Raw genomic sequence first — 17,124 nt, 5'->3', positions numbered from 1 at the left:
ACGTTCGTTCAAACATGTCAAACGTTGTATAGCATAAATCATTAGGGCCTTTTTTAACCAGAACATGAATAATATTCAAGGTGGACGAATGCATTCTCTTTTATAACGTATTGGAACGAGGGTACCCAACATGAACTCGCGCGCCAGAGTCTAATCGGCCATCACCGTTCCATGGCTCTTGTTCGGTCAGATCTCACAGTAAAAGACTCAAAACACTTTGTAAAGGCTGGTGACATCTAGTGGAAGCAATAGGAAGTGCCAAAACATTAATCAACCCCTGTGTGTTTCAATGGCATAGGCTTAAAGGTAATTCAACACATCAGGTATCCACTTCCTGTCAGAAAATGTCTCAGGGTTTTGCCTGCCAAATGAGTTCTGTTATACTCACAGACACCATTCAAACAGTTTTAGAAACTTTAGGGTATTTTCTATCCATATATAATAAGTATATGCATATTCTAGTTACTGGGTAGGATTAGTAACCAGATTAAATCGGGTACGTTTTTTTATCCAGCCGTGAAAATACTGCCCCCTAGCCCCAACAGGTTAATTACTCGAATAATGTGCAACCACCTCTGTACAATAACAAAGCATATTACACTAGAAACAGTAACAAAACTTCAGTATTGCATGTTTTACAATTCGTTTACATGACGCACGAGCAAAGTAATACAGCTGACGGCATACATGAAAGGCAAGACAATATGTGTGAGTAAATGCAACCAACTAACATTGATATGTAAGCAATTCTATCAATAACAAGATTATCATCACTAGCAATATGCTTGAATCGAACTTACAAAACAAATATTTTTCGCGGCCGAAGCGTGACAAGAAATAACTGCACCGAAAGACCTGCACCGTAGCGTTGTTTTTAGCTGCTTTTCTGCGTGTTTCTACTGTTTCCTTACAGTCTTTATAAGTACCAGAAAGCTCCACTACAGGGCGATAAACACCATGGAACACAATGAAAATCCACCTTAACCACTGTAATAAAATAATCTGTTACCTTCTAACAGGATGGCAGCACAGGACCCATGCCAAATCTTTTCAGTCGCCTGAGGGGGAATAGGTTTTGTTGTGCCCTCTTCACGCCTGTCTTGTTGTGAATGGACCATGTTAGACTGTTGGTGATGTGGACGCCAAGGAACTTGAGCTCTCAACCTGCTCCACTACAGCCCCGTCAATGAGAATGGGGGCGTGCTCGGTCCTCCTTTTCCTGTGGTCCACAATCATCTCCTTTGTCTTGATCCCGTTGAGGGAGAGGTTGTTGTCATTGCACCACACAGTCAGGTCTCTGACCACCTCCCTATAGGCTGTCTCGTTGTTGTTGGTGATCAGGCCTACCACTGTTGTGTCTCCGGAAAACCTAATGACGGTGTTGGAGTCGTACCTGGCCGTTCAGTCATCAGTGAACAGGGAGTACAGGAGGGTACTCAGCACGCACCTCTGAGGGGACCCTGTGTTGAGGATCAGCATGGTGGATGTGTTGTTACCTACCCTTATCACACAAGGTGGCCCGTCAGGAAGTCCAGGAACCAGTTGCAGAGGGAGGTGATTAGTCCCAGGGTCGTTAATCTTAGTGATGAGCTTTGAGGGCACTATGGTATTGAACGCTGAGCTGTAGTCAATGAATAGCATTCTCACATAGTGTAACGCCCTGGCCATAGAGAGGGTTTTTTGTTTTCTATTTTTGGTTAGGCCAGGGTGTGACATGGGTGGGCATTCTAGGTTTCTTTTTCTATGTTGGTGGTTTTCTTTGTTTCGGCCGTGTATGGCTCTCAATCAGGAACAGGTGTAGATCATTGTTGCTGATTGAGAGTCATACATAGGCAGCCTGTTTTTCCTTTGGGGTTTGTGGGTGAATGTTTTCTGTTTAGAGTTTGTTCCTGACAGAACTGTTGCTGGTCGTTCTTTTGGTTTCTTTTTTGTATAATGTTCATTCGGTCATTAAAACCTTTCAAAATGAACACATCCTCCGTTGCACCTTGGTCTCATTTCAACGACAGCCGTTAAACATAGGTGTTCCTTTTGTGCAGGTGGGAAAGGGCAGTGTGGAGTGCAATAGAAATTGAATTATCTGTGGATCTGTTGGGACGTTATGCAAATTTGAGTGGATCTAGGGTTTCTGGGATAATGGTGTTGATATGAGCCGTGACCAGCCTTTCAAAGCACTTCACGGCTACAGACGTGAATGCTATGGGTCGGTGGTCAATTAGGCAGGTTACCTTAGTGTTTTTGGGCAGAGGGATGATGGTTTGCTTGAAACGTATTGGTATTACAGACTCAGTCAGGGAGAGGTTGAAAATGTCAGTGAAGACACTTGCCAGTTGGTCAGCGCAATCTTGGAGTACACGTCCTGGTAATCAGTCTAGCCCTGCGGCCTTGTGAATCTTGACCTGTTTAACCTCTTACATCTAGATGTTCCGCTAGCGGAACGCCGCTCCAATATCCAATGATAGGGCGTGGCACGAATTACAAACTCCTCAAAAATCCCAAAACTTCAATTTTTCAAACATATGACTATTTTACACCATTTTAAAGAGAATACTCTCCTTTATCTAACCACATTGTCCGATTTCAAAAAGGCTTTACAACGAAAGCAAAACATTAGATTATGTCAGGAGAGTACCCAGCCAGAAATAATCACACACCCATTTTTCAAGCTAGCATATAATGTCACAAAAAACAAAACCACAGCTAAATGCAGCACTAACCTTTGATGATCTTCATCAGATGACACTCCTAGGACATTATGTTATACAATACATGCATGTTTTGTTCAATCAAGTTCATATTTATATCAAAAACCAGCTTTTTACATTAGCATGTGACGTTCAGAACTAGCATACCCACCGCAAACTTCCGGTGAATTTACTAAATTACTCACGATAAACGTTAAATTATTTTAAGAATTATAGATACAGAACTCCTTTATGCAATCGCTATGTCCGATTTTAAAATAGCTTTTCGGTGAAAGCACATTTTGCAATATTCTGAGTCGATAGCCCGGCCATCATGGCTAGCTATTTTGACACCCACCAAGTTTGGCACTCACCAAACTCAGATTTACTATAAGAAAAATTGGATTACCTTTGCTGTTCTTCATCAGAATGCACTCCCAGGACTTCTACTTCAACACCCAATGTTGGTTTGGTTCCAAATAATCCATAGTTATATCCAAATAGCTGCGTTTGTTCTTGCGTTCAAGACACTATCCGAAGGGTGACGCACCGGCGCATATCGTGACAAAAAATTTCAAAATATTCCATTACCGTACTTCGAAGCATGTCAAACGCTGTTAAAAATCAATTTTTATGCGATTTTTCTCGTAAAATAGCGATAATATTCTGACCGGGAGACGTTGTTTTCGTTCAAACACTGAAAATGGAAAATGGACTCTTCACGTGCACGCGCGCACCCGTTTCATTGTTCTCAGATCGACCACTTTCCAAATGCGCTACTGTTTTCCGCCCAGGGACTGCAGAGTCATCATTCCCCGTTCTGGCGCCTTCTGAGAGCCTATGGGAGCCTTAGAAAATGTCATGTTACAGCAGAGATCCTCTATTTTCCATAAAGAGGCTATAGAAGGACAAGAAATGGTCAGAGAGGGCACTTCCTGTATGGAATCTTCTCAGGTTTTGGCCTGCCATATGAGTTCTGTTATACTCACAGACACCATTCAAACAGTTTTAGAAACTTTAGGGTGTTTTCTATCCACATCTACTAATTATATGCATATTCTAGTTTCTGGGCAGGAGTAGCGTTTTATAGATACACCTCTCCTGAATCGACCCACGTCATCCGATTTCAAAAAGGTTTTACAGGAAAAGCAAATCATTAGATTATGTTAGAGGAGTCCATCGTAAAAAGCAGCAACATAGCCATTTTCCGACCAACCACAAGCATCACAAATAACCAAAAAACAGCTAAATGCAGCACTAACCTTTTACAAACTTCATCAGATGACACACCTAGGACATCATGTTACACAATGCATGCATTCTTTTGTTCAATAAAGTTAATATTTATATATGAAAACAGCATTTTACATCGGCGTCTGACGTTGACTAACTATTTTCCCGTCAAAAGCATCCGATGAAACAGTGCTACAATTTAATGAATTACTATTCGAAAACATGTTTAAAATGTAATATTGTCATTCTAAGATTTATAGATGAATATCTCTTGAAAGCACCTGTCATACCAGATTTAAAAATAACTTTACTGGGTAATCACACTTAGCGATAAAAGGGGATGCGATACTCAGAAAATGAGCTGGTAAATACAGCTCGGCGCCATCTTTGAACAATCGCATATCACATCTAATGTTGTATAATATTGTCAATAATCCCTTACCTTTAGTTGTCTTCATCAGAAAGCACTTCCAGGAATCCCAGGTCCACAACAGATGTATTTTCGGTCGAAAAAGTCCATCCTTTATGTTCCATTAGCTTGCTGTTGTTAGCGCGTCTGAAGGCAGTATTCCAAAGCTCTGCCGGCCGCGGGACAGCCGTGTCGGAAAAAAGCAATTTTTTCCCATTTAGGTTCGTTCAAACATGTCAAACGTTGTATAACATAAATCTTCAGGGCCTGTTTCAACAAGAGAGCCAATAAGATTCGAGGGGGACGATTTCAATGTGTTTCAAAACGTTTCCAAAGGTGGGGGTAGACAGGGCCGCCGGCGTCATAATGGTGATGGCCCTCCCGCTGTGACCAATTTCCAACGCGTCTGATTCACTGAGTTTCGACTGTAGAAGGCTCAAAACACTTTGTAAAGACTGGCGACATCTTGTGGAAGCAATAGGAAGTGCTCAATAAACGATATCTCACGGTGTGATTAATAGGCAACGTGATGAAGTTGAGTTCGCAATTCAGAATTCCACTTCCTGTTTCCATCTGTCTCGGGGTTTTGACTGCCATATGAGTTCTGTTATACTCACAGACACCATTCAAACAGTTTTAGAAACTTTAGGGTGTTTTCTATCCACAGGTATTAATTATATGCATATCCTAGCTTCTGAGTCTGATTAGTAGGCCGTTGAAAATGGGCACGAATTTTTTCCAAAATGCGCAGTGGCGCCCCCTATCCTAGGGTAACGTCAAGAGGTTAAGAAGCCCTCCTGTTCTCCACTCATTACCTGTATTAACTGCACCTGTTTGAACTCGTTACCTGTATAAAGGACACGTGTCCACACACTCAATCAAACAGACTCCAACCTCTCCACAATGGCCAAGACCAGAGAGCTGTGTAAGGACATCAGGGATAAAATTGTAGACCTGCACAAGGCTGGGATGGGCTACAGGACAATAGGCAAGCAGCTTGGTGAGAAGGCAACAACTGTTGGCGCAATTATTAGAAAATGGAAGAAGTTCAAGATGACGGTCAATCACCCTCGGTCTGGGGCTCCATGCAAGATCTCACCTCGTGGGGTATCAATGATCATGAGGAAGGTGAGGGATCACCCCAGAACTACATGGCAGGACCTGGTCAATGACCTGAAGAGAGCTGGGACCACAGTCTCAAAGAAAACCATTAGTAACACACTACGCCGTCATGGATTTAAATCCTGCAGCGCACGCAAGGTCCCCCTGCTCAAGCCAGCGCATGTCCAGGACCATCTGAAGTTTGCCAATGACCATCTGGATGATCCAGAAGAGGAATGGGAGAAGGTCATGTGGTCTGATGAGACAAAAATAGAGCTTTTTGGTCTAAACTCCACTCGCCGTGTTTGGAGGAAGAAGAAGGATGAGTACAACCCCAAGATCACCATCCCAACTGTGAAGCATGGAGGTGGAAACATCATTCTTTGGGGATGCTTTTCTGCAAAGGAACAGGACGACTGCACCGTATTGAGGGGAGGATGAATGGGGCCATGTATCGCGAGATCTTGGCCAACAACCTCCTTCCCTCAGTAAGAACATTGAAGATGGGTCGTGGCTGGGTCTTCAAGCATGACAACGACCCGAAACACACAGCCAGGGCAACTAAGGAGTGGCTCCGTAAGAAGCATCTCAAGGTCCTGGAGTGGCCTAGCCAGTCTCCAGACCTGAACCCAATAGAAAATCTTTGGAGGGAGCTGAAAGTCCGTATTGCCCAGCGACAGCCCCGAAACCTGAAGGATCTGGAGAAGGTCTGTATGGAGGAGTGGGCCAAAATCCCTTCTGCAGTGTGTGCAAACCTGGTCAAGAACTACAGGAAACGTATGATCTCTGTAATTGCAAACAAAGGTTTCTGTACCAAATATTAAGTTCTGCTTTTCTGATGTATCAAAAACTTATGTCATGCAATAAAATGCTAATTAATTACTTAAAAATCATACAATGTGATTTTAGGTATTTTTGTTTTAGATTCCGTCTCTCACAGTTGAAGTGTACCTATGATAACAATTACAGACCTCTACATGCTTTGTAAGTAGGAAAACCTGCAAAATCGGCAGTGTATCAAATACTTGTTCTCCCCACTGTATGTGCAGTCTTACATGTCTGTCTGCCTGCCTGTCTATTGCCTGCATGTGTGTGTGAGGTTATTAGGTTATTAAAGTCAGAGTAAAGCATGGAGTGGATGGGGTAGGATGTTCTAGGGCCCAGAGAGAGAGGTGAGAATAAGTTTGAGAGCAGCAGAGCCAGTGGCTGACAGGTCCTGATGGAAGCAGATGGAAGCAGGTCTATCACCTTCCAGCTATCCCCATATGACTGTACAGACAGTATCACTGTGTCATGGATGTATCTGGTAGGCAATCAGGGCAGCAAAGTCAGGGAGGAGAAGCTGACCTGTTTGGGCCCTATGCATTATCTCCTTTTGGGGTGGAATGCTTCACCAGCAGGAAACTTTAATGCATATTGTATGGCGATAGTTTACTGGGTCTAACTCAATGCCCCTCATTATCGTAAGTCAACATCTCATGTTTATAAGTTATGAGAATTTTTTTTTAAAGTACAATAACTTCGTTTTTGGGATGCTGTGTTCAATCTCCACATAAATGAGGCAGAGATCTGGGCCTTAATTCTTTGCTATAACTGAGAGACTCCTCCTTACTCAGTTGGTATTGGTCCTCGACAGAGTACATGACTTTTCACTATATGAGAGAAGCAACCCCATCATGTCCCAGCTCAACCTCATTCTGCTTCACTGCTACAGATTGGTTCTGCAGTCGCTATTCTTTCTCACACTGACTTTATAGTGGAAGAAATACATGAGTTCATTTTCTTTCTACCTGTACCCGCTGTGCTCATGATGGAAACTTTGAACACCTTTAGAGATTAATGCACCCAGGTACCTCCCTAAAAACCTTCTCCGCCAAAGAACATGACTCACACACACGCACACGCTCACACACACACACACACACACACACACACACACACACACACACACACACACACACACACACACACACACCGAGAGAGTACTTTAAAGGAGTACTTTTACACATACAATATTTTTCTATCCCTTTATTTTCATTTCAAATCACCACCACAAATTCATTGAGTTGAAATGGTTTAGACTCCAACCCTGTAATCTATACTAAAAGTGGCAATGAATGTAGAATATCTTGTTGTTTGACTTTATGTACCTTTATTTAACTAGGCAAGTCAATTAAGAACAAATTCTTATCTTCAATGACAGTGGGTTAACTGCCTTGTTCAGGGGCAGAACAACAGATTTGTATCTTGTCATCTCAGGAATTCGAACTTGCAACCTTTCAGTTACTAGCCCAGCACTCTAACCACCCCTTCACTTCTACAACCATTCTTCAAGAGCTTAAGAACGCTTATGCCCATAAACATTTTTTTCCAAACACTGTGGCTCATTGCTGATTTGCTTCGGTAGTGGTAGGTTTCTCACGAGAGGAAGTTTAATCAGAATACTACACACAGAAAACACACACAGGTGAGGTAGAGAAACACAATGAGCTTTTTCAGCTCTGTCAGCAAGACATCGGCAAGCTAGACAGAGAGAGCGAGAGAGAGAGAGAGAGAGAGAGAGAGAGAGAGAGAGAGAGAGAGAGAGAGAGAGAGAGAGAGAAAGGGAGAGAAAGAAAGAAAGAGAGAGAGACCAAAATCAAGATCGTGACCGATAGAGTACATTTACATGCACACTAATAATTTGATATTAAACTGATTATGGCAGTAGGCCGAGTATGGAAATAGTCATGTAAACACCTTACTCAGCTTATCTTAATCGGCGTAAGGTCAAAATCGAAGTAAGCATACACCGATTAAAACACCTGGATTTCTGAGCAATCTTTCAAATTATTAGGACATGTAAACAGTTTAATCAGTGTTCCAGCAGTGTATTTGATCTGTGTATCTGCCAGCACCAGTAGCACAAGCCCCCCTGTTATGCACGAGTGAAGTACAGAAAATCTGAAAGTAGGAATCTCAGAAATAGTTTTAACATACAAACTTTCTATGTCCAAAAAGGTTTCACAAAATAACAAGGTCACTGTGGAAGAATGTTTATTTTATCAAAAGTCCGATCGGTAGCCTGATTTCAGATGTATCCATGTAAGCAGGACTGTTCAGGAAATCGTTCTTCTTGCAAAGCAAGCTATTATATTAATCTGACTATCCACAATAATCATATTATTGTGTGCATATACAGTGCATTCGGAAAATATTCTGACCCATTGACTTTTTCCATATTTTGTTACATTACAGCCTTATTCTAAAATGGACTAAATATAAACATTTCCTCATCAATCTACACACAATACCCCACAATGACAATGCGAAAACAGGTTTTTAGATTTTTTCTCCAAAAAAGGGTCTGAATACTTATCCAGAGTTCCTCTGTGGAGATGGGAGAACCTTCCATAAGGACAACCATCTCTGCAGCTGTAATGTGGTCTGTGTGTAGCTTGTGTAGAGGAGTCATGCGCAGGACAGCAGACATGAGTAAATAAACGTAATTTACTCAAAAATAGACAAATATAATACAATAAAGCGAGCCCACATAACGGACTGTCTTACATACAAACATGGGGGAACAGACGGTTAAATAATGAACAAGTCATTGTGGGATTGAAACCAGGTGTGTAAGACAAAGACAAAACAAATGGAAAATGAAAAGTGGATTAGCGATGGCTAGAAGGCCGGTGACGTCGACCTCCGAACGCCGCCCGAACAAGGAGAGGGACTGACTTCGGCGGAAGTCGTGACAGCAGCACTCCACCAATCAGGCCTTCATGGTACAGTGGCCAGATGGAAGTCACTCCTCAGTAAAAGGCACATAACAGCCCACTTGGAGTTTGCTAAAAGGCACCTAAAGACTCTCAGACCATGAGAAACAAGATTCTCTGGTCTGATGAAACCAAGATTGAACTCTTTGGCCTGAATGTCTGGAGGAAACCTGGCACCATCCCTACAGTGAAGCATGCTGGTGGCAGCATCATGCTGTGGAGATGTTTTCCAGTGGCAGGGACTGGGAGACTAGTCAGGATTGAGGGAAAGATGAATGGAGCAAAGTATAGAGAGATCCTTAATGAAAACCTGCTCCATAGTGCACAGGACCTCAGACTGGGACCAAGGTCCACCTTCCAACAGGACAACGACCCTAAGCATGCTGCCAAGACAATGCAGGAGTGGCTTCGGGACAAGTCTCTGAATGTCCTTGAGTGGCCCAGCTAGAGCCCGGACTTGAAGATCTCTGGAGAGACCTGAAAATAGCAGTGACTCTCCCTATCCAACCTGACAGAGCTTGAGAGGATCTGCAGAGAAGAATGGGAGAAACTCCCCAAATACAGGTGTGCCAAGCTTGTAGCGTCATACCCAAGACCACTCAAGGCTGTAATCACTGCCAAAGGTGCTTCAACAAACTACTGAGTAAAGGGTTTGAATACTTATGTGAATGTGATATTTCAGTATTTTTTATACATTGCCAAAAATATGCATTGTAACCATGCTCAGAGAGAGAGAGAGAGAGAGAGAAAGAGAGAGCAAGATTTGAAATCAGAGAGAACGAGAGACTAGCAACAAGCTATGAGCGAGTGCCAACACAAAACAATTGCAAAAACCCCCGGTTCTTCTCTTGATATTGTCGTCCATAAATCTTCCAGTTCTCTCCCAGTCTCATCATCCCTGAGTGGCGTGTAGGGGCCCTACCCCTGTCCCTCCATCTGGCTGCGGTCTGTCTTCACTGGGCATTGCAGGACCAGCTGGTAGGGGGATGTCATCATGACTCCATGGCACACTGTGCAGGGACCCAGCCTGTCACCTTCTGCCATTGATCAACAATAACAGTGGGGACGCGCTAAACTAGACACCTCTGTGCAGTATTTATACACAGGGATGACCGGCCACACAGACGCCGGGCCTCACACACAGAAACACACACTCACACGTGCATGGACACACGCTTCAAGCACATGCTCACACACCCACATATGCAAGGACACACACACAAGCATAAAGTCTACATAGCTTACTATACATTTACTTATTTTCCATTCCGACAGAATCACAAATTCCCTCTATTTTTCTCTCTCTCTCTCTCTCTCTCTCTCTCTCTCTCTCTCTCTCTCTCTCTCTCTCTCTCTCTCTCTCTCTCTCTCTCTCTCTCTCTCTCTCTCTCTCTCTCTCTCTCTCTCTCTCTCTCTCTCTCTCTCTCTCTCTCTCTCTCTCTCTCTCTCTCTCTCTCTCTCTCTCTCTCTCTCTCTCTCTCTCTCTCAAACGCACACATTGTCTCAGCATTTACCTGGAGGATGGACATTTTTCATTGTCAAGAAGAAGCCCTGCGCAGGCTACAGAGGGTAGAGGAGCATGCTGATTTCAGCAGGATATGGATAAAGAAATCTAACCTGCCCGCCACCTTTATATTGTCGTCTCTTTATCGTGTTCAATAAAGTTTCCTATATACATTTCTCCCTGGATCTTATCCCTGGCTACTGTGCTGCTGTCATAATATGGAGTAATGTCGCCTGGATTCACACTGATACACACATCAGATCAGTGGGAATGCATGGGGGAAGTAGCTAGGAGGTGTTGATGTCGCTGCCTGCCTCCTGATCAGGCATACCGGTGGTGTGGGGCTAGCTAGCATGATAATGATGATTACGAAGATGATTGTCCTACAACGGGTTCCTTCATGACACAGGTCATATGAATTAAACCTTTACCAGACAATGATGATGAGGTGACGAGCAGGAGGACTCTGATGATGATCATGTTAGGTATATTTTGCCTTTGATATCCATAGGAAGGTTTGTCCTTAGCTGCCATTATCCACTTTGTTTAAGAAGCTCTGATACTGCAACTGAAACTTGACAAATGTATCAACACTTGCTAAGTGTAAACATTTATTTGAGCTGATTGCAAAGAGAAAACACATTTTAATCATTCTGTTTCTTTCAATGCTTCTTTTTCCTCCCGAAGAATAAAGCATTGTATAATTATCAACCAAACACATGCACACACCTGGCTGCCTTTCTGTCACATCTGACCGTCACGCTTGTGTGTTGTTTTTGTTGATTCTAGGAAGTGTTCATTTTTGTATGGAAGAAGATGGAGGAAGAGCGTGGATCTCTCTCTCTGGTATGCAGAGCAGAATGGTTACGTCATGAACATGTGAGACCTGGCCTCCGGAAGAGAGAAGGAACAAAACACAATGCTCACTCACAGCCGAGGGTCAAAGATCAAACACGAGTTCTCACTTCCTGGATCTATTCCTGATGAGTACAAGTGGGAAAAAGTTTAACAAGCACGTGTTTATTTCTTTCTCCATCTATCCCCACCAACCAGAATTATTTCTCAGAGATTTATTTTTTTTAATCAGAAAGAGGACAGCAAGGCAGACAATTAGTTTACAAAAGAAGCGTAGTTCAAAACTCCCACCACATCGCAATTAAAGGAGAGAAAGAAGAAAGAGTTGGACTATTTTTAATTGGAGTTGTGTGTCACAGATGCAGAGGTGTTGTGACGCTCTCCTTCCCCGCCCACCATCATCAGGTCCCTCCGTCGCTCCCTCTCTCTTTCCTTCTTTCCCTCCGCTGTGTGCTCATCTTAGTCTTGGCCAATCAGTGGTCCAATTATCTGACTTCATCCACCTCTCTCCTGTTGCTGGTTAATACCCAGTCATTTCCCAACACACGCACGCTCACATATATGCACACACACACACACACACACACACACACACACACACACACACACACACACACACACACACACACACGCTAATACCCCAGTCATCTCCCAATTAGTGTTCCAGTAATTAGGAGTGACGAACAAGAGGTGGCTGACCACAGAGCTCATCATCGTGCTGCACGTCTGTAGTGTGTCTCTGTGTGAACGAAATAATGAAAGAAAGAGGAAAAAAACAAAGAAAGAAAAGCATGAGCGAAAAAGAGAAGCCATGGTAATAATCCGACATGTCGCACACATAACCTACCATATAACAGATCTCTGGATGAGAAAAGCTACAGTAGAGACACAGAGACACACATAGAAGTCAAACAACTTTGTGTGACAACAACAGATCTTAAAGATTCCCCAAGCATCAACAACCCTCCTGAGCATCTTACCTAGCAGACAAAGTAGAAGCAATGACTCAAGCCGCTGATGTGTGGCTGCTCTGGTGTAGCTGTGTGAGCTTTGTTTGAGCTGGAGGACGTGTGTGTGTTGTCTGTGTTGTGTGTGTGTGTGTGTGTGTGTGTGGGGTGGGGGTGGGGGGGTGGGGGGGGGGTGGTGCTCTGGTGTAGCTGTGTGATCTTTGTTTGAGCTGGAGGATGCTCAATGAGACGCGGAGAGAGAGAGTGTCATTTCTCAGGCCCGTTCCCTGAGGCTCGCCGTGAGGGCGGAGAGGGGAAAATGGAATGTAGCAAACAGACTGTTCAATTAGGGGCAGAATGGTGTGAAATTGCCTCCAAATGATAAGCCACTATTATAGCTACTGCTATTGGGGCTGGTGTGTGTGTTTGTGGTGGGTACATCACTTTGTAGAGTACATCACTCGAGACAGGAGACACCCACCCCACAAGGGCCATAATGTAACAAATGATGCAATAAGACTCTTTGTTTTCATATGCTATTAACCTCTACATATGGATCCGTTGTATTGTTTCATACAACCTTTCTCGTCACAGCGCTCATAACAAGGGGGGTGGAAATGGGAAAAAGTCACTCTGGGAACTCACCGATGTAAAATGATTATGATTCTATGTAAAAAAAATAAAAATAAAAAAAACACTGGGAAATTCCCATGCGTTCCACTCCGATTCCACCCTTGGTTATCGCTGCAAACTGACAAATGAGTCAGATCTCTCCTCCTGAGAAGGAGCAGCCAGGTCAGTAAGATAAGGCACCTGGTTGACTCAGGCCCCCTTCCCAGCATTATGGATGCACTGTGCTGTGGTGTGGTGGCAAACGATGAAAGGCAACATGTACTGTAACTAATTGTAAACTGGGCTCTTCTGCTTCACACAATAAGGAGGGAAGGAGTAATTAGTCAAGATCTCTGGGTATAAAACTCTAGGTTTGTTATCCCTGATGGGGTGTTAAGGGGAGGAATATACTCTCCTCTATAGCTCTTAAATAAACCGCAGTGTGATTTGACTGCTGAATAGATGCACAAAGAGTTCCTTCCTCCCTCCTCCTACTCAAGTGAGAAGGCGCTGGGTCATTCTCAGTAGTGCAACATCATCGTCATTGTCATCTTCATCACCCAGCCTGGCATGTCCCTATTGAAGAATCTAGAGGCGAAAGAAACGCACACCTATTTAGGCGAGGTGCTGGCAAGCGGAGTAGAACACTTGAACTATTATAGGAGAGCCCTATTGAAGAACATAGTCATAGTCGGTCCTCCTCACTACTGCCCATTCAGTCCAGTCAGTAGCGGTGGAGCTTGTAGAGATAGCTAATGTCTTCCAGCCCTCTAACATCCCTGCTCTCTTTTGTCTCCTGGGAAAATGGACAGAATTGTACTCCCTCCCCCCACTCATCAATCCTGGATCTTTTCATCAGACCTCCATCATTCCATTATCCCACCCCTCCATCCATCCCTCCATCGATTATTTTGTTGCCATAAGACTGCGAAACAAGACTGCTAAATAGCTAACCAAATGGCTCATGCCACTACTTCCATTTTTCATTCGATTTTTTATCTTATCTTTAACTTTGTTGGAAAAGGACCCGTAAGCAATCATCACCTTGTTAGTCTACACCTGTTTTTACGACGCATGTGACAAATACAATTTGATTGGATTTGTTCCATCCCTCTATTTCTTTATCTTATGGGGAATCACATTCTCTATACTCAATTAGTGACTTTGGGCCTGTCCCTTTACCCCTCTCCCTCCTCCTCCCAGTTACATGGTGGCTGTCTGAAATATGATAAAGTGAACATCTATAGTATGATTTAGTGCACATATTGAGAGAGTTAGGGAGAAAATGATGACGTACAAGTATTGAGAGAGCCAGGTTCCCATCTTCATGTCCCTTTATCTCCCTGTTTGGAGTGTCAGTCTTACTAATGCTACTCTGCTCTGGACCTAGACCCAGACCCACAGCTAGACCCAGAGAGGAGAGGGAGTAGAGAGACAGAATGGGAGGCGAGAGAAAGAGGAAAGAGAGAGCGAGAGAGAGAGAGAGAGAGAGAGAGAGAGAGAGAGAGAGAGACCAAAATCAAGATCGAGACCGATAGAGTACGTTTACATCCACACTAATAATTTGATATTAAACGGATTACGGCAGTAGGCCGAGTATGGAAATAGTCATGTAAACAAAAAGGAAAGAGAGTGGGGAAGAGAGAGAGAGAGAAAGAGGAGAAGTACAAAGAGAGAGAGAGGAGGAGGTGAGAGGAGAAGGGAACGAGAGAGAGGGGAGAGAAAGGAGAGAGGACAAAAGAGGAGGGGGAGAGAAAGATGGAAATGTACAGAATGAGAGAGAAAGAGGGAGAAGACGAAGACAGCGAGAGAGAGAAGACAAGAGGAACACAGACTCCCAGATAGAGAGCAGTAAATAAAAGGAAGACAAAAGAAGAGAAGGAGGAGCTGTAGTGTGTGATTTATCGCCCAGGTTTCATTAGGCAGCATAACAAAAGGTCACAGCCGTTGAGATTGAGGCAGAGGGCCGTGTGACTGATAGAAAATGCAAACGGTCATAGGTATTAACCTTTTACATATCTCTCTCTTTTTTGACTGAACAAAAGCGTGTGTGTGTGTGTGTGTGTGTGTGTGTGTGTGTGTGTGTGTGTGTGTGTGTGTGTGTGTGTGTGTGTGTTTCTATAACTGGACACTTATTAGACCAAGACCACTATCTTAGAGGTTTGAATATATCTCGCTCTCTCTCTCATTCCTTCAATAATGGGGCGGCAGGTATGGGCCAGTAACCGAAAGGTTGTGAGATTGAATCCCTGTAGCTGACAAGGTAAAAATCTGTCATTCTGCCCTTGAACAAGGCAGTTAATCCACTGTTCCTAGCCCGTCATTGTAAATAAGAATTTGTTGTTAACTGACTTGCTTAGTTAAATAAAAGTTTAAAAAAAATAAATGATAACACTAATAATCTCTGTCACCACAATTATCTCCAAACTAGCATTGACTGTGTTGTGTAGCGGTGCCTCAACCTGAAAGGTTGTTGGGGCTCAAGATGATCATATTACAAAATACAGGTGCTAAAAATAGCTGTTCATAATTAATGACAACCAAAAAAAAACATTAACATTAACAGCTTAACACATCCTTTGTTGCTAATATATTATGAATTTGCGCTAATTATGTAGCTTCCAAACACCATTCTCTGAAGTGTCTCAAAACATGAAAAGAATAATCAAGGAACGGCATTTTGTTCGTAAACGGGATATGACCTAGATGTACGCAAAGTGTAGGCAATCTTTTTCAATTTGCAGTCATTGCGTTAAACAAATCCAAAACGAGCTCTGTTGTTTAAACGGAGGTCCTGAAGGGTTTATCGGATCACCACTTTTAAAACAAACAGAGCTCACTTCGATTCTTCAATGAAGAGTAGCCATATTGGTAATTGATGATTGGCTTGTGCTGCTGTGTCATTCGTTAGTTCATTAACAGGTGCTCTGGTACCTGCTAGCTGAGGGCTAGAGAGGAACATTTAGTCTAAACTGCCTCCGCAGCACCGTTCAGATATCACAACACCACCTGTTCTCACTTTCCCTTCCCTGCATGGGGAGAGGCTCTAAAACAATGATGCTGTTGCTGACAACTCATAGCTGGGCAATAACACACACACACACACCATCACAATGTCTATAAAACAATGATGGTGCCTGCTGACAACCACTACAGCTATGAGAGAATGTTGCGTTATTGACTCATCCTCATTCAAGCCCTCTAGCTAACCAACAAATGTGTAATTCCTCTTACAATTGGTCCGAAAATGTTTGTTTGTGTGTTGCAAGTGTGTGCGCACATGCGAGTATGCCTGTGTGTGATTCCCACACAAATGAGAGTGAGTGAGTTAGTTGTGTGTGATGGCTCATTGATTGGCAGGCCCCACAGAGAGTAGATGAGACCAGAGGCCCAGTAAGGACTGGATGGATTGCACAGCCATGGGTAATACGGTGAGGAGAGAGGATGCAGTTACAGCAACACACACACACACACAGCAGATGGGCTGAGGGTGGAGGTAGTGTGTGGAGGGTGGGTGGGTGTGTGTGTGTGTGTGTGTGTGAGTTTGGCCCATATGTTTGAGTGGCATGCATGCAAAGCGTGTAAAAGAACGTGAGAAGATGAGAAAGAGGAACAATAACAAACTATAACACAAGCATAGCAATGTACTGCTGGCTAAAGTTTGATGCCACGTTGGCTTTACAAAGAAAGTGGTCAGAGAATGGAACTTTTGGGGTGGTTAATGAAAAAAGGCTGGTGATTTAGTGATTTGATTTAATTTGATTATACTGTATTCTATTTCCCAATAAACAAATAAAAATGCGTAAAATTGTTCCTCTTTCCAGTGAGAGTACAGCGAGGTGAGTCTGTGTGAGAATGTGTCTGTGGCAGAGCAGCTCTTGTTGGGCTGCTCATCAAGGCTACAGATGGGAGTGTGTGTGTGCCTGTGTGTGTGTGTGTGTGTGTGTGTGTGTGTGTGTGTGTGTGTGTGTGTGTGTGTGTGTGTGTGTGTGCTTGCATGTGTGTTGGTGTGTGTGTGTGA

Source organism: Salmo salar, chromosome ssa22 (assembly GCF_905237065.1).
Source record: "Salmo salar chromosome ssa22, Ssal_v3.1, whole genome shotgun sequence".
NCBI lineage: Eukaryota > Metazoa > Chordata > Actinopteri > Salmoniformes > Salmonidae > Salmo > Salmo salar.
This window is presented reverse-complemented; position numbering follows the sequence as displayed.